Here is an 18923-nt window from a genome sequence, read left to right as displayed (position 1 = left end):
TTCTGAATAGAAATAGGAAGGTCTAAGTCGGGAGAAGAATCTGATGATGAAGAAGCCATAGGTACATGACATGAATCATTGGACACTCATCTTCTGGAATAGACATGGTGAATAGGTGGTCGCTGAATTAGTGGTGAGTGGACTCCGCGACTACTATACTGGTAGTCGTATAAATCAACCAATCATCATCCTCAGTCTGTTCTGAAGGAGATACAGGAAAAAAACGAGTATTTTCGAAAAATATAACATCGGTATATACCAAGTATCGATTAAGATCAGGACAATAGCAACGGTATCCTTTCTGAAGACGAGAATAACCAAGAAAGACGCATTTAAGAGACTTGGGATCCAGTTTTGTAACATGAGGACGAACATCTCTGACAAAACATGTACACCCAAAGATTCGTGGTTCGATAGGAAATAAAGGTTTGTTGGGAAATAGAATACTATAAGGAGGCTTACCATGAAGGATAGAAGACGGCATATGATTGATTAAGAAACAAGCGGTTGAAACCGCATCCGCCTAGAATGATTTAGGAACTTGCATCTGAAAGAGAAGAGCTCGAGCAGTTTCAAGGAGATGTCTATTCTTTCTTTCAGCTACACCATTCTGAGAAGGTGTATCAACACAAGAAGTTTGATGAAGTATACCGTTTTGAGTCATGTAAGTTGAAAAGAGTTGGATAAATATTCTTTTGCATTGTCACTTCTTAAGTTAAGCACAAAGCGATTAAATTGCGTCTTATTTTCCGCACAAAAATTAGTAAAATGTGAAAATAACTCGGAACGATTTTTCATTAAATAAAGCCAAGTAACACGAGAATGATCGTCAACAAAAGTGACAAAGTAACAAAATCCAGTTTTAGACACTACTGAATAAGGATCCCAAATGTCAGAATGAACTAACTCAAAAGGTCTACTAACCCGCTTATTGACTCTTGGACCTAGAAACACACGATGATGTTTGGCAAACTGACAAGACTCACAATCTAAAGTAGATATACTTGAGAATTTAGGATATAACTGTTTAAGTAGCGGAAGTGATGGATGACCTAATCGACAGTGAGCATCGAATGGACTGAGGGCGGTAGAACATGCAATTGGCTTAGGCACCTGAGTATCCAATATGTACAGTCCTCCCGATTCATGTCCTTTACCAATAGTCTTCTTCGTCATAAGATCATGAAAAAGACAATAGTCAGGAAAAAATGACATACAATAGTTTAATGCTCGGGTAAGTTTGCTAACAGAGATTAAGTTGAAGGAAAACTGTGGAAGATGTAAGACAGATGATAAGGAAAGGGATGGGGTGGCATTAATAGCGCCTGAGCCAATAACACGTGAGGATGATCCATCTGCTAAACTAACGGTGTTAGAAGAGGATTATGGTTGAAAAGAGGAAAATAGATTGAGGTTACCTGTCATATGATCTGTAGCACCAGAATCAATGACCCATTTTGATGAAGAGGAAAGAAGACATTGACTTGGATTACCTGAGCCAGCAATAGCAGTAATAGGCTGCGAGGGGGACCTTAATGTCTCTTGATACTGAGAGAACTTAGCATATTCATCTGCAGAAACCATAATTGTCTTATCATCCGGTTGAGTAGACGAAGTTGTAGTTGCAATATGCGCAGACGAATTACGTTGAAGCCTATTTTGCAGTTTCTTGCAAGCTCGTTTCGTATGTCCGGGCTTATGAAAATAGTAGCACACAACTCCCCCTTGTTCTTGTACCCGATTACTTGAACCTCCCCCTTTATTAATGTTTTTGCTGAAACGCCCGGAATCAGAATTTCGACTAATAAGGGCATTAGTTGGCTGAGATGGAGCTGTTGATGGGGTTGATTCATTGCGGACCACCCTACTAAAATTTTCCTTCAGCGTCAGAATTTGGGGACTGGAAAGAATTTGAGATTTTACTGACTCACGAAGATCGGAAAGAAAACTCATTACAATTATTTGTTCGTGTTGAGCATGTTGGACTGTCACGTCAGGACTAAAAGGCAATAAAACATTAAGCTCCTCGTAGGTACTCTTGAAATCCATAAAGTAAGCAGTGAGAGAAAGATCTTGCTGTTCAGTACGATGAAAACTTTGACACATATCATATATACGAGATATAATGCCTTTACCCGAATACATACAGTCTAGATAATCCATTAATTCCTTAACATACTTACAGTGATCAATGAGAGGAAGTGTTTCATTGTTAATTGAGTTCCTTAACTGCAAGAATATTCGGGTATCATCTGTAAACCAAGCTTCTTTGGTAATGTCATCCGGAGGATTATCTGTCAAGTGATAAGCCTTGTTGATACTTCGTAGATAAACACGTTGCTCCATCCACGAAAATTGGACTAATTTAATTTTTGATCCGTAATTTTCGTTGTTGCCGGGATGATATAAGTGGTGACAGAAACGGATTTGGAATCACTCATGATGCCAAAAGTATACAAATTTTTTTTTGAAAAAGATAGACTCGGAAAATGACGACTCAAGAAACCTTCAAAATCTGCTCACTAGGGCAGAACGAAACTTGAACAGATTGCTCACTGGGCAATTTCAAAATTTCAGTAGAAAAGAGGAAATTTAAAATTTTTCAGATTGCTTTGTTACCATGTTGAAAGTAGAAATGTAAATCTGAAATTGTTGTGCATTTCTATTGATGATGAAGATATATATATATATATATATATATATATATATATATATATATATATATATATATATATATATATATATATATATACGCACTAGGAGAAGTGTCTATTCTATTTTATATTCTAGACTCTTCTATTCTCTAGATCTTCCCTCATTAATTACATTCTATCTTCTATTGATTACTTCATATTCTATATTATTCTAGATTATTCTACAACACCCTTATTAATTATTACATTCTATATTTTTCTAGATTATTCTATAACAGGGTCAAAAAGCGATATTGGTTCGGGTCAAGCTATCCAAAGATGTCAATTCCGCCCTCTCGAGTCTAAAATTGAAAGAACTTAAACTTGACTAATACACTGAAATCTAAATCGCTCTTGCATAATTAGATTTCGAAAATACTAATCAAGTCGATTAATCCGCAAACATAACAACCACCTAAGCCTTAAACCGGTCTCACATGATTAAGTCCTAAGCTTGTGCTTAACTAGGTCCGTTTAATTAAATAACTCTCATTCAATTAATTAAACACAAAACATATATTAAGATATCACTTTAATCTAAGCATTAAGCCAAATAAACACAACAAACTCTAATCACATGTTAACCCTAATTACTTAATCAACAAAACATGGCAATCATTAGCAACCCCCTAAATAAGGGGGTTTAGCTACTAACAACAATAACTGAGCAAGAATGAAAAGTAAGCATAATATAGAGATTTGTTACCTTGTATTAATAAATGGAACCCACAAGCGTTGAATAAGAAGGAAGATAAGAGGATGACAAGAGGAATAATAATCTTCAATAATAATAATACTTCTTCAATAAATAATCATAACCTTGAATCCACAATAAAAACTATAAATGTCACTAAGGGCATAAAGAATAAAATCTGAGAATAAAAGTAATGGTGGCTACAAGTTTCTCAAAGTGAGTGCCAACCCTAAAATGGGAACAAAATGATCCTTTAATAGTTTAAGGACATAAAAGGAATACAAATACATCCTATTACAAGTATAAATGAAGCCACCAATGAGAATAGACCAAAGAGTTCTCCACATGTGCTATTTCAGCTTTTCATCACGTGTCAATGAGGTGTTTCTTTTGAAATAAGGGTGTTTCTTTCGAAATAGGCTTAATTAAATCAGCTCTTGATTGTCCGAATGCTGTCTCGATCGAGACAAGCTATTTTTAGGTGTGTCTTGAGCAAGACACACCCTGTCTCGAACGAAACAGGCTTCTTGCCTACACTTCTGCTTTTAACTTCAGCTTTTCCCTCGTTATTCCTCGATTTGCACCTGAAACACTTCGATACCAAAATAAGCAACATGTGACTCAAATTACAACCAAAGTTTCTATAAAACGCTTCAAATAGACTCGCAAAATAGGGATAAATCTACACTTATCAAACCTCCTCACACTTAAGTTTTGCTCGTCCTCGAGCAAGAAATGAATCTCGCTATAAGAACCTACTAGGAGACTTAAAATAACTGAAACACAAAACATATTTTTGATTCCCACAATCATAAGTAAATGAATGTTTCTTTCCGAATGCAACAACCGCTAAAAATGCACACCAATGACATCGCAATTGCAAAAGCATAATTTAAAGGACTAATTGATTAAAAAATTGCTTACTCGGCACCCGAGTCGCAATAAATCACACTCTTGCGGGACATGTTGGAAAAGTTGAGTTCTCACTACGCTGAATCAAGGCATCTCTTATGCGAAATTTTAACAAAAGGCCATAAATCCTCACAAGTTTACACTCTAACGCTAATGTGTTTAGGGGAGTGCAAAAACAAACTTTTAAGCTCACAAAATGCAACACATCAATTCAGCATAAGCTTGATTATAATTCGGGACTCCAGCACTTAGTTCGGTAATTAATTTAAATCAAAAGGACTTTCTTTCGGCTGTATTGGGGTTAAGGGTAGAGGTTAGGTATTAGGTTAATTAACTTGATGATTTACTTGATTAAACGTTTCTTTCTTAGGTGATTGACTAGCTTTCAATTTGGTGTTTGTTGAACTCTTTGATTTTCTCTACAATCCACAATGTCTTGTTTTTCTGTTTTCTTTTTATTCTTCAGTTTTCTCTTTTCTTTTGGCTTTTTTTTCTAAGACAAAGTGTTTCTTTAAGCTTTTTGGTTCAATCTTTCATTCCTTAGCTAGCAACATCAGCTTTGATTTCATTACATTTGTACAATCATTTAAACATTTCATCAAGTTAAGGGTAGAAAGACGTAAACATATAAAGGTAATGTGATTATAGTGGGTTTAAAAAAAAGGTTAAGGCTCAAATTTGTGAAATTAATGGAAATTGGGGTTCTTTTAAGTGGTTTTCAAGAACATGTATTATTCCTAATGCCATTATCATTTGTCAAAAACTCAAGAATATGATTTTGAACGGATACAAGTCAAGTTCTAGGAATTGAATATGTAAATGAATCACACAACAAAGAAATTTAGGCTCAAAACTCTTAAACAAAAAGTTGTGTAATGCCAAATGCTTTATCTCCACATAAGTAAACCAATCATGCCTAAGTTCGAACTTAATTCAAATATAAAAGCAACTTATCATGCATCCGCATCAAGGTAACCATCATGCAACTACGGTTTCGAGAGCCAAAAAAATTAATACGCTATAGTACTAGTTAAAGTATAACCCTACAATTTGCGCTTCATAAAATGAACATTATCAACTATTGTTACAAAAGGAAGTTGCATTCAAACAATTATGATACGGAATCGCAAAACATGAAATGTATTTCAACAACCAAGTTCACCAGCATGCTATTCAACAATTTTGAGCTCAAGGCTAAATGATACAAGGCATCCCAAAATCAAAATGACATCAACTAAACATAAACTAAACCATGGAAAAATAACAAAAACGAGCAATTACTAAAAGACTAAACCCGCTAAAACACTAACGAAATCAATTTACTACCCCCTCCTCGCACTATTTTATTTTATGTCCACATTACAATGAAATAAATAAAAGGAAAATCGCATTAGTTAGGGTTCAGAAAACAAATCTCGCTAATGAAAACCGGGGGCTCCGGTGATGGCTCGGGTGATGGGTATCGCTCTCCGCCCGAGGCATTGAAGTAGCGCCTCAGGTACTTATCCTTTTGATTCAGCTTTGCCTTCATCCTGTCCCGCTCGTATCAGATGCGAGCTAACCCTTTCCGCTGATCACTCTGAATCTCTGTCAGTAGTCACGTCTACTCTGCCCAACCCTCACGGTTTTGCCGTGCTAACTCATCAAACCTGTGGTCAAAACCGAACCACTGAGCACCTCCCTGCTCACCCAAATCAGCCTCATTTGCTTGAGTCGATGAAATGACCGTTTCCTTACCCTTTCGCCTCACTTGCTGCTTCTCAGGCATCTGCCTCACTAGTGGTTGCTCAGGCTCCTCCTCCTTTGACAACTTTGCTAATAAAGCTGCATTCGCACCATGCCCATTGATCTAGCTAGTTTTATGATAATATGGCACCATTGCACCGTCCTTAACCAGTACAGCGATAGACAAATGGGTCGTGTCGATCATCTTGGGAGCTGTATACTTCATCTCTGAGAACTCATCCCGTGTATATGCTGCAAACTCATTAGACATAAAGTATGTCATCCAACCTAAAACAATCTGATGCTTAGTACAGTTCACATCCCCTAGCAATTGAAGCATGTGATATGGCATGTTAGCTCGGTATTCACGGACGCGTGGATGCCCTAGGGAGTTCAGTGCCACCATTTCCTCCTGAGCTACTTTGCTATACTCATTTTTTCCATAAACAGTATGTGCATTGTCACGACCCAATTTCATGAATCGTGACCGGCGCTAGGGTATGGGTATGGTTGTACCAAAACCCGTAGCAAGCCTCGCGGAAATCAAATAAACATTTAAACCTGCAGAAAACTGCTCGGGGGCAACCGAGACTCCAGCCTAAGTCTAGCAATTTATATTACAGTTCTAATATAAATAACTTAAATATCTGAAATATTCCACAGCATGCTTTAAATATAATATAAAGTGTTCCAGAGTAAACATGCCAATAATAAATAGTCGATCAAATTCGACAATCCCAAAGTGTAATATTGAATGTAATATATAAACTAGTTCTACTGCGGTCTAAGAGTTCGAAAACAGTAACTAGTTTAAATAACATAAAAACCTCCGAGGGATCAAAAGAATCGGAGTGGACCAGCTTTCAAATCATAAACCTGGAAAATTTGGGAAATCAACGGGGTCAGATATACTGAGATGAGTTCGCAATACTATTTACATTTATTAAGTTTAAAAACCGTTAAATCAAAACATTTTTATACTAATATATTATGATTATGGAAAGCAGTATTGAAATGATCCCAGCGTAAGTATGACATAGCATACCGATAAACCCAGAGTGGACGGGAACAAATCCTCGTCATATAAATATACCAGCGTAAGCAAGACTTTAGTCTGCCGTTTCCCAGAGTACTTGCTGGTGCACACAGTCTCGATACAAGCCTATCGAGTAGCTCGTTTCAATCCAGTTCCATAATCCGTAAAAACAGTTCACAAACATTTATAATATTAAAATACGATGCGGTACTTAATAAAGCGGTAAATAGCACTACAAACTCACTGCTTGCTTATCCACGTGATCTTGGCAAACAGCTAACCCTGCGTAGACTCCGAAGCACGAGCAGTCGACGGGTCTAAAATAATAAATAGGTTAAAATCCGTACGACCCCTAACTCTAAGATCACTAGACACCGCGTAGGACTAGCACAATTAAATAACCAGATAAATCACAGAGAAACACAATTCTCAATAAATTGTAATGCCGTAATTAATTAAAGACTATTGAGTTCTCACTTAAATCCAATCCGAAAATATTATTAAAATAATATTTAATTGATAAATAAAATCAATTCCTCAAATAGTGGGTTAGCCGAGTTTTTCAAAAAAACTACCAAGCTAAATCCACATGTCGGTGACCCAAGTCCAAACCGACCCACTAATATTCCAGAGTTTATAAACCACAGTTTATAATTAATATTAAATAAAATATTAATTAATATCAAAATAGAACTCAATAGCTTGAAACTCAAGTAATTAAATATTACTGGCAATTATTTCAATTAATTAAATAACAAACAAAGCAAAAATATAAATTTAATTCCAAAGGTATTCTAAGCCATAAATATCAATTTAACAATTAAATAATAATTAATAATAATTATTAATTTAATTTTTAAATATTCAAATATTATTATATTTTTTTTTTGCCTTAAAAATAATATAATTAATTTGACAAACTTTTAAATAAAATAAAATCCCTAATACTTATTTAATATAGTCAATAAAAATTTCGTATAACCATAATAAATTTAATATTTAATTTAAACTTAAAATATTAATGCCCAGAGAAATTTCAAATTATAAATAATATTATTATTTAAAACTCTAATTAATAAGTCGAAAACAATTTCGTAAATTAAAATCAAAATCAATTAAAAGTAGTTAAAAGATAAGCTTAGGGATCAAAAGATTTAATACACAAAACATCAATGACTTAAGTCACCATTTAACCAAAAAGCAACTATTATAACCAATCAAATGAAGCCAAGTCCTCATCTTCTCCAATTTGTAACCAAACATCAAGTTAACATGTTTAACAGAGCTAAAACTCCATAACCGTGAAGCTCAACACCAAGATCGATCAAACTCAACAATTTCTCATGAAAACAAACAACCCGTAACTCAACAATCATGAACCTTAACACCAAACATAGACGAAACAAGGATTTACAAAGTTACCTCAAGAACATACGTTGCCGAAGTTCAAAAAATTCAAAACCGAACATAACCAAGAGACAAATCAAAACTCGGAGCTTAACCAAATCACCATTTAACATACTAGAGACTCACAATCATAATATAACAAAACCAAAGCCTACCATGAAAGAATGATTTCGGCAGTGATCAATATTTCACGTTTCAAGTTCAGTTTATAACCGAATAAAACGATGAGACGGCGGCGATTAATACGAGTTCGTTTACGTACCGTTTGACGAACGGAAGGTGTAGATACGTAGATGCGTGAGTCTACTTTCACGGGAAATAAACGGAATTGATTTCGACCTCCGAACGGCTGCCAAATGAATTGAAATTCCAAGAGATCAATTTAAAACTCAAAAACAGAATTTACATAAACGCGGCAACGGTTACAGCAATTACGAGAAGGATAACGTACCGTTGTGTGAAAACTAAGCTCGGACTTGTAGATGGTTGAGTCTACAATCTCAGGAATCAAACGGAATTCAATTTAGTTCTGTAACGAAGGAAATATCAACTATGAACGGAGATGCCGTATTTGAACAAAAACTGAAACTTTGAAACCAAAAGTTTATCGATGGCAGCAAGAGTTTGGGGATGATTCTCACTGTCTAATCTCAGATATTTTCGTGAAAGGATGGAGGCTAGGGTAGTATGTAGTGTGGTGAAGATTTTCGGTTTTCAAAACGTTTTAAAATAGAGGAAGGATCACGAGGAATCCGGGGCTGAAGTTGAGAGAATCGTGCCTCTGCACGTTAAGAGCTGGTCTCGTTCGAGACCAGCAAAATTTCACAGGTCTCGAACGAGACCTGTGAAAGGAAGCTTCGGTTTGGCCAATCAAAGGTCCAACCGAAAGAAAAAGGCCCTAGGCCAAATCAAACCCAAAAAAATACCCTAACCCAAATCAAACCAACGAATAATAAATACGTAACGACACAAAGTATTTTCGAAACTCGCAAATTAAATATTAAAATTTTACGGGTTATTACATTCTCCCCAACTTATTAAAAATTCGTCCTCGAATTTAACACAATAAACACATAGCACTTAAAATACACAAACACAAATAAAGCTCACAAAATTTCACACAGCAATTAATTTCGTACCTCAAGGGAAAAGAAAAGGATAGCGATTCCGCATATCCAACTCGGTCTCCCACGTGCACTCCTCAACAGAATGGTTCCGCCAAAGAACCTTGACCATCGGAATCTCCTTGTTCCGTAACTTACGAACCTGCGTATCAACAATCTCAACAGGCTGCTCCTCGTAAGATAGCTCATGGTCAATCTCAACATTCTGCGGTACTATCACGTGAGAAGGATCAGAAATACACTTCCTCAACATGGAAATGTGAAACACTGGGTGAACCAACGACATATCTGGTGGCAACGCTAACTTGTACGCCACTGCTCCAATACGCTCAATGATCTCATACGGACCAACATACCTCGGTGCTAACTTCCCCTTAACACCGAAACGCACAACGCCCTTCATAGGCGAAACCCGAAGGAACACGAAATCTCCAACCCGAAACTCCATGTCTTTCCTCTTCGGATCAGCATAACTCTTATGCCGACTAAAAGCTGTCTCCAGTCTCCGTTTGATCAATGGTACCTTCTCTGAGGTAATTTGAATAATCTCTGCTCCCGAAAGCTTGCGCTCGCCAACCTCCTCCCAGCAGATAGGAGATCGACACTTGCGCCCGTACAAAGCCTCATAAGGTGCCATCTCGATACTAGCGTGGTAACTGTTGTTGTAGGAAAACTCAATCAAAGGCAAATGAGTATCCCAGCTACCCTGAAAATCCAGAACACACATCCTGAGCATGTCCTCCAAAGTCTGAATAGTCCTCTCAGACTGACCATCAGTCTGAGGATGAAAAGCAGTACTGAAATCCAATCTCGTACCCAAAGATTCCTGCATCGCCTTCCAAAATCGAGACGTGAAAACTGAACCTCTGTCTGAAACTATCGACACTGGTACACCATGAAGACTCACAATCCGATCGATGTACAACTGTGCCAACTTCGAAGCCTGATAAGTAACCTTGATCGGTAAGAAGTGAGCTGACTTGGTCAAACGGTCAACTATCACCCAAATCGAATCATACCCATGTCGGGTACGTGGCAAACCAACCACAAAATCCATAGCGATTCGCTCCCATTTCCACTCTGGAATAGGTAGCGGTTGCAGATATCCAAACGGTCTCTGATGCTCTAACTTTACCTGCTGGCAAGTCAAACACTTAGACACAAACTCTGCAACATCCTTTTTCATTCCGCTCCACCAGTACGTACCCTTGAGATCATGGTACATCTTGGTAGAACCCGGATGAACACTATAAGATGACTTGTGCGCTTCCTCCAGAATCTGGTCTCTCAAACCATCCGAATCTGGAACACACAGTCGAGAACCGTACTTGAGAACTCCGTCCGCCAGAACAAACTCAGAATTCCCATCCAGATGGATCTCATCCATAATCCGTTTCAATTGTGGATCCTCATCTTGTGAAGCTTTTATCCTATCAATCAAAACCGGTTGCACTTGCAACTGTGCCAACAAACAACCTTTCTGCGAAACCTCAAACCTGTAACCCGAAGCTAACAAACTATGCCACTCGCGAACCATGGGTCTCCGCCCAACCTCAGAAATATGGGCCAAACTGCCCGAAGACTTGCGACTCAACGCATCGGCTACCACATTAGCCTTGCCCGGATGGTACTGAATAGAACAATCGTAGTCTTTCAGTAACTCCAACCATCTTCGCTGCCTCAGATTTAACTCACGCTGATCAAAGATGTACTTCAGACTCTTATGATCAGTAAAGATCTCGCAAGTCGCACCGGACAGATAGTGCCTCCAAATCTTGAGAGCAAAAACCACAACTGCTAACTCCAGATCATGAGTAGGATAATTCACCTCATGCTTCTTCAGCTGGCGAGAAGCATAGGCAATCACCTTACCATGTTGCATAAGAACGCAACCCAAACCGATACGGGAAGCATCACAATACACAGTGAACCCCTCAATGCCAGATGGCAAAGCTAACACAGGAGCTGTAGTCAGAATCTCTTTGAGCTTCTCAAAGCTCGCCTCACACTTGTCAGTCCACTCAAACTTAACACCTTTCTGTGTCAGTTTAGTCATCGGTGCAGATATTCTGGAGAAATCCTGCACGAACCGACGATAGTAGCCAGCTAACCCCAGAAAACTTCTGATCTCGGTAACTGACCTCGGCCTCTGCCAATCCATAACCGCCTCAATCTTCGTCGGGTCAACCTTGATCCCATCTTTTGACACCACGTGTCCTAAGAAGGTAACTTGATCCAGCCAGAATGTGCATACCACTTCAAAGCAACACAAAATGAAATATCTTTTATGGCGTTTACCTTTGACACCTCAACGTTGTAGAACTCCTCGTCCGACAAAGCTTTCCAAATCTCATGCTCATTCAACCCATTCGGAATGCATTTCAGCCCTTCATTCCGCCTTTGACCCCTTCTCGCCAAATCCTCCACACTAACCCGATATTCCTGATTCTTAAGACGGAAGATTATGTCTGTGCTTGCTTTCTTATGTTTAATGAGAAAAAATCATCCACTTTTTAGCCCCATTTTCAATTTCACTTTGATGTTGTAATTTTGTCGATTGCACCCACAGTCACACCTTTAGTCTTCAATTTCACCCTCAAAATCAAATTGGACTCTTTTCCACTCGGAAAATATTCATAAAACCCCTTATAAAGTATTTATTTGAACGGTTAATTCCATAAAAAAATCACGATCTTTACACGAAATTTCATTTTAATCGCAACCTTAAAAAGTTGACATTTAAAGGCACGACCTTTCATTTTGTTTCAAATCTATCACCAAAATAAAATTCGGTATATTTTTCTGAAAAAAAATTACTAGTCCTACATGCTCTAGCCGAAAGATAATAATATTTGGTGTCGATTTATAATTTGGATCTTTAATTATTGGTTTAATGATAGATTTGAAAAAAATAATGAAAGATCGTGTTTGTATTTGGCAACTTTTAAAGGTCGTGATTAAATGAAATTTCGTGTAAAGGTCGTGATTTTTTATGGAATTAACCCTTATTTGGACTCTTTTTCACTCAAAAAACTAAAGTGAATGACTAGTTTGAATATTTTCCGAATGGAAAAGAGATTAATTTAGTAATTGAGAATGGAATTGAAACTAAAAGTTGCGAGTTGATAGGAGTAGAATTACTCCTATTTCCGAGGACTTTTTAGTATGTTTATTATGCTTTTATTCTTGAATTCAAACTCGTTTTGGTACTTATTGCTGTGTTCGAGTATTGCAGGCGTATGCATGGAAATAAATGATTTCTGAACTTAACGAAGCACTTTTGGATGAATTGGAAGAGTCGTGAAGCATTACAGCGGTTTTGGAGCTATTTTGGAGTAAAAATCGATTTTGTAGCGTCGCTCCTCTCCTTGTAGCGTCGCTCCTCTTGGTGTCGCGTCGCTTCTCTTGCTAAAGCGTCGCTCTGAAGTCGATATGAAGTATTTCACGTTGGAGAAGAGACGAGTTGCGCGTCGCTCCTCTCCTTGTAGCGTCGCTCCACCTACGAATTCTGCATGCTGACTTGACAGTTTTATCCATTACGAGTTTGAGTTGAACTATTAAAGTCCCGGGGCATTCTAGACATTACATGGAGCTCGAAATTAGACTAAACCCTACTTGTCTAAAAGTATAAATAGGAAACAAAAACATCTTGTAAGGGGTCGCACAGTTTACATTAGACTAAAAAAACAATAGATTAGCTTTATTTCACGTATTAGTTCATCGTTCTTCGATTTGATTACTCTTTGAGCTGGATTTTATTCTTCGATACTATATTGGGATTTTTATGCAATTAAGGTACGATAATTCAGAGAGATCTTTATCATTGTTTATCTTATCAATTATGAATTCCATATATTACATTGTTGGTTTATCTTTGATCATGAGTAACTAAACCCATCGTCGGGGATTATTGATTGAATTTATGCTTTATTAATTAATTGGTTTAATGGGTTTTTGTTATAATTGCGTATCGATTACTGTTCTTAATGCTTAGTTTAATTTGATCACCTAAACCATTGGCTTGTGTTTTAATTGTAACTTGAGAGAGTTGAATTGAAATAGACCGTGTAATCGACAACACAGGAGTTAACAACACGAGAGTGAATTAGCGAATGTGTGTTCTTTAGGTTTGCTTAACAAACTTCAATCAATTAATTATTTAGGTTAATTATAACACGAGAGTGAGTAGTTGCCTATTAATTGTTTAATTGACTGTTTTTGCCTGTAGCGGCTTGAGAGAGAGCTATAGGTGCCTTAGATCAGCCTGAACCGCAATTTGATAACGAAATCCATAAACCATGAGATTAATGGCATAAAGTAGATTAATAATCCCTGATCTTTCATCAATATTGTTTAAATCCTATTTTATTTTCAGCCTTAGTTTACTTTTATCTTTAATTGTTTAATTTCAGCTTATTAAATTCAAGTTTTAGTCTATTTAGTTTAATTACATCATTCAAATTATCTTGCTAACTATCCGAATCGAGTCTCCTAATTGGTTGTCTTCAGTAACTTTCCTTGTGGGTACGATATCCGGACTTCACAGTTTGTATTACGAGTTGACACTGTACGCTTGCAGTATTTTGCCAACAAGTTTTTGTACGCTTGCAGTATGGAATTAACCCTTATTTGGACTCTTTTTCACTCAAAAAACTAAAGTGAATGACTAGTTTGAATATTTTCCGAATGGAAAAGAGATTAATTTAGTAATTGAGGATGGAATTGAAACTAAAAGTTGCGAGTGACGAAATTGCGATGTTAGGGTGAAATTGAAAAGGTGAGTGGTTGTTCGATCGATATGCCTTTTTATAAAAATCTTTTTTTTGGCTTTTAAAATTATTAGGCTGATGCCTGTAAATTTATAATTTTTCTTAATAATTACTTTTTTTATTTAATTTTTTTTAAGTAACCTTAGTTTATTATTAATAATATTATTGTATATATTAGAATTTTTTGAATGTTATTTTATAAATAAGTTGAAAGAATTGATATTTATATGATATGTTATTTATAGACATGTTACTATAAAGACTTCACACTACGAATATAAAAGTTTAAGGAAAGAAATTGTATATAAGGAACTATATGAATTTTTCAAAATAAAGAATACACTTTTAATAATTAAGCACACCAATGATTAAAGAAAAATAATTAAATGGTGAGATAACCATGACTCAAATATTGATATATGAATCATATAGTTAAAAAATGTAAAAAATATGAAAATTAATTTATTAAAATACAAAATAATTATTAATTTATGAAAATAAACACAAATAAAACTCAACAAATTTAACTTATATGGATAAAAACTCTTTAAATTTTATATCGATAATTTTTTAATTTTTTTTATAAATTTTAAGTTCAATCATTTAAATTAAAGTAAAACTTAAATAGTAATAACTTATTTTATTGTAATACCCCAAAATAATTAATTAGCTAATTGGACCACGTGTCCAGTTTTGAGTCGCAGAAGTGACGATATCGGAAAGTTTTCCGATAAATAAGTTTTAGCAGGTCGGTTTTAGAAAAGGTCATTACGGAAAAAATTTATATTATATTTCAATTCTAAAGTTGGGATTGGAATTTAATGGAAAAACGATGAGAAAAGTCCAAAGTAGGGCACGGGGACCAAAGTGGTAATTTAGCCACTTTGTGTCGAAAATAGAAATATTGGATTTTGACGGAAAAGTGTTATATCGAGTTTTGTATTGTTTATCGGATATAAATAATACGTATAAGTCGTAATAAAAGAGTTTAACGATTTAGCTATGGACTAAATCGTACGAAAGAAAAGTTTGAAAAATAAATGGTAACAAGGAAAGAAAGAAAGGATTAAAGTGAGCTTTTAACCTTAACATATAAGGTTTTAGAATTTGAATCAGAAAGAAGGAAGAAGGATCCAGAGAGAGCGAGAGAAATTCATTCGATTACGTCGTTTCGCCGCCGTTTCTCCGTTCGACGTCCGATTCAAGCGATTTTCGCGGCCATCTCTTCGGAATTCAATCCTCTACTGATCTTGAGCTTTATTTCAAGGTAAATCTTCGGATTTTTGGTGCTAAAAGCAAGTTTATAGGCTGTTTTAATGAGATTGTGATTTTGGGTTGAATTTGACGTTTTCGAGATTAGTATAGCGTTTTTGAAGAAACCGTGATATGGGTATTGAGCGTGGGTATGCTTAGCACGTCGGGGTTGTGGCGAAACCCCGGAAAATCTGATTTCCGGGGCTGTGCACGTGGTACACGACCGTGTACCACGGGTGCACGAACGTGTACTGATGTACACGAACGTGCACCTAGCAAGGTACACGATCGTGTACTGAAGTACACGAACGTGTACTTCTCATGGTACACGAACGTGTACAATAAGTACACGAACGTGTACCCCTGAGGTGCACGAACGTGTACTCAATTGCACGATCGTGCACCCACCAAAACGCACACCCGTGCACCCCAACTCGCCTCCACACGTATGCAAACCGAAATTAACCTAGGCATGCGATGTTTTGAGGAATTTGACTCTAAAGGACGGGTTTCGGACTTTGAGAATCATTAATCTCGAGATTAGTTCGACGTTTTAGATATATAATAATAATGGAAAACGTCAAGGACGTTAAGCAATTCTCCATTATGAGAAATAGTATTCGCTAAGTCGTTTATACGACTAAAGTTATTGAATACGTAATCAAATATAAAATGAAACTAAATCATAAAACTTAAAAGTATTATACGTATAAGAATGCGAGAATCACGTCTAACTAGTAACGATTTATCAGACGTGTCAGCAAGTAGTGGAGTCAGTAGAGGCGGACTAGCGAGAGCATACTATCAAATCGATCATATCATTTCTTGGATTGCGGTCACTGTGAGTTGTACTTTTACTTTCATGTATTATATATATATTAAAATTATGTTATGAAAATATATATATTGTTTTCACGCATCGCATCATATACAATTAGTTGAATGTTATATGTTTATTTAATTTCTATATACGAGAACTAGTATGCGATCCGATGAAACTAGCTACCTATTGGGTGTCAATAGGCTGTGTGATCACCAGTATCGAGTCAGTCTAGTATGTTTATATTGAAAAATGACTTGACACAGCTGGGAGCTGTTGATGAGTATGAAATTTACGATTGGGATATGATTTCGATACGAGAGTGAACTCGGCTACGGTGTAGCCTGGAAGTTCCCGTATCTAGTGGCTGGGCCACCAGCGAGTTGGACTCGCAAATGATATTTACGATTGAATTGAATGATATATGATTATTCGAGAGATGTGTCGCATGCTAGAATAATAGTTTCACACGGATCAAATACCTGTTTATGTCTTTTATATTAATATTTTCTTGACATGCGATGCTATGTTTTTTTTATATTAATACTGTTAGTAAATGTCAACTCACTCAGTATTTCCCCAAATACTGACCCCTCACCTTTGATGTCTTTCAGGTACTTAGTTTGTGGACCTAGCTAGAGGCCAATTTTGAAGTCCAGAAGTCATCGGTATATGTTAGTTATGACTTCTGTGAATGCTGCAGTAGTGGTCCTTTGTCAATAGTATTGTAGCCTAGTCAGCAGTTCATTTTGATTGTATATATATCCACTGCTGTTATTGTTGATATGCATTTTGATAGGCTACGTGTTTTGTATATGATCCACGGCCCCAGATGCCGGTGAGATGTTTGAAACACTAACTGATGTATATAGTACCGCGAGGCCAGTTCGTACAGGGTACGGTAACTAGAGCCCGCGAGGTTTTGAAACAGTTAGTGTACATATTTGGATATATGTTATATATATGTATATTTGCTTCCGTTGTTGTTGTTATTTGTTTATATTATATTTGCGAAAAATTAATTGTGATTTTAGGCTTGCTACGGGTTCCGGAGCTACCACTCCCGTTCCCTAGCGCCGGTTGCGGCTCAATAGTTTTGGGTCGTGACAATGTTGGTATCAGAGCAGTTTGGTCCAGTTACCACTGCAAGTTTGTTTCAATGCTTGTTTGAGAGCAGTTTGGTCCAGATACCACTGCTAGAGTTGTCTGATTGCTTGTTGACTGGGAGTATTTGTCAGTAAGTATACCTAGGAACTACTGCAGCAAGAGTCAGACCTTGGTTGTCTGTAATTGTGTTATGTGTGCATTAGTAGTACGTGGCATTATACGCGCGAACCAGGACTATTAAGTTAGTAAGTGAATAGTATCTGTTTATACGAATGACGAACACAACTAAGTATTTATTGCTTATACTAGGAAATAGAAAGTGGTTATGAATGATTGAGATGGTAAAGTATTTATTACTTGCGCTGAGGTTATTAAGTGGATATTTGTTGCGAATTACGTGCGACTGGATTAAATGCTAATTGTTTACAGCATTTATAAGCTGATTTTGGAATTGCGTGTGAAATGGGCTCAGATGGTCGCTTACGTTCGAAATTGTTTCTTTTCAGCATTTCTGGGCAAAACGGAGCTCAGTCGCATGCTGATGAAGAACGGGAGGAAGCGCCTCCTATATTTCAAAACGGGTTTCATAATGAAGTGGGCGAACCATCTGGGGTCCATCAGAATTGATTCCACGCAAATCATGGAGCATCGCCAGAAATATATCAGAATGGTTTTATGTCTGTGTCGGAGATAGGTAGTTCTTCCAGAAACAGAGTTAGAGAACATTCGCCGGAGATTGAATACAGCGAAGAAGAGGAAGAGGAACCGGAGGAAGATCCGGAAGAGGATCTTGAAGAAGACCCTGAGGAGGATCCTGAGGAGGATCCAGAAGAAGAATTAGAAGAAGAAGCAGAAGAGGAAAATCCTCAGGAAGAAGAGTATGAAGAAGAAGAAGAGTTAGATGAATTAGATGTCGAGGAATACAGAGGTGACTATTTTTGGTCAAGTGTGCGGAGATACCGCAATTTGAGGGAAGATGCGGACATAGCTAACGGTCAGGCGCAAATAGCTTTAAATCAAGTTAGAAGGCAGATGCGTTCTTTTTCTAGAGGGATGTTGACTGTAGGGGCGTACTCTACTGATTTTCTGCGGATGGCAGAGGGAGTCCCTAATCTGAACGAAGACAATAGGACTATTAATCGTAGATATATCAGGGGTTTAGGACCTCAGTTTGATGAGCTGTATGAGCACGTGGATGAACATTTCAGCACGCTTACTACAATGGCCCGTAGGATTGAAACAGAGCATGAATGGTCGGGTGATCCGATACGACCTTATTACTTTAGACGTGAGTACCACCCAGATTACGTCAGTACGTCCTCCAGAACTACAACCAACCCTTATTTTGTGCAAAGAGGTGGACGAAACTCAGGTAGAACAGT

The 18923-nt window shown here is 37.0% G+C and overlaps 1 long non-coding RNA gene across 1 annotated transcript; it reads right to left on the bottom strand.

Moving 5' to 3' along the window:
- Positions 1-6679: 6679 nt before the first annotated feature.
- Positions 6680-9241, bottom strand: LOC126670511 (uncharacterized). The gene is made up of 3 exons (XR_007638743.2): positions 8919-9241; positions 8730-8816; positions 6680-7377 (listed from the first exon to the last, which is right to left on the bottom strand). It is a non-coding gene; the product is annotated as an uncharacterized LOC126670511 (long non-coding RNA).
- Positions 9242-18923: the final 9682 nt, after the last annotated feature.

This window comes from Mercurialis annua, linkage group LG2, assembly GCF_937616625.2.
Source record: "Mercurialis annua linkage group LG2, ddMerAnnu1.2, whole genome shotgun sequence".
NCBI lineage: Eukaryota > Viridiplantae > Streptophyta > Magnoliopsida > Malpighiales > Euphorbiaceae > Mercurialis > Mercurialis annua.
This window is presented reverse-complemented; position numbering and strand designations above follow the sequence as displayed.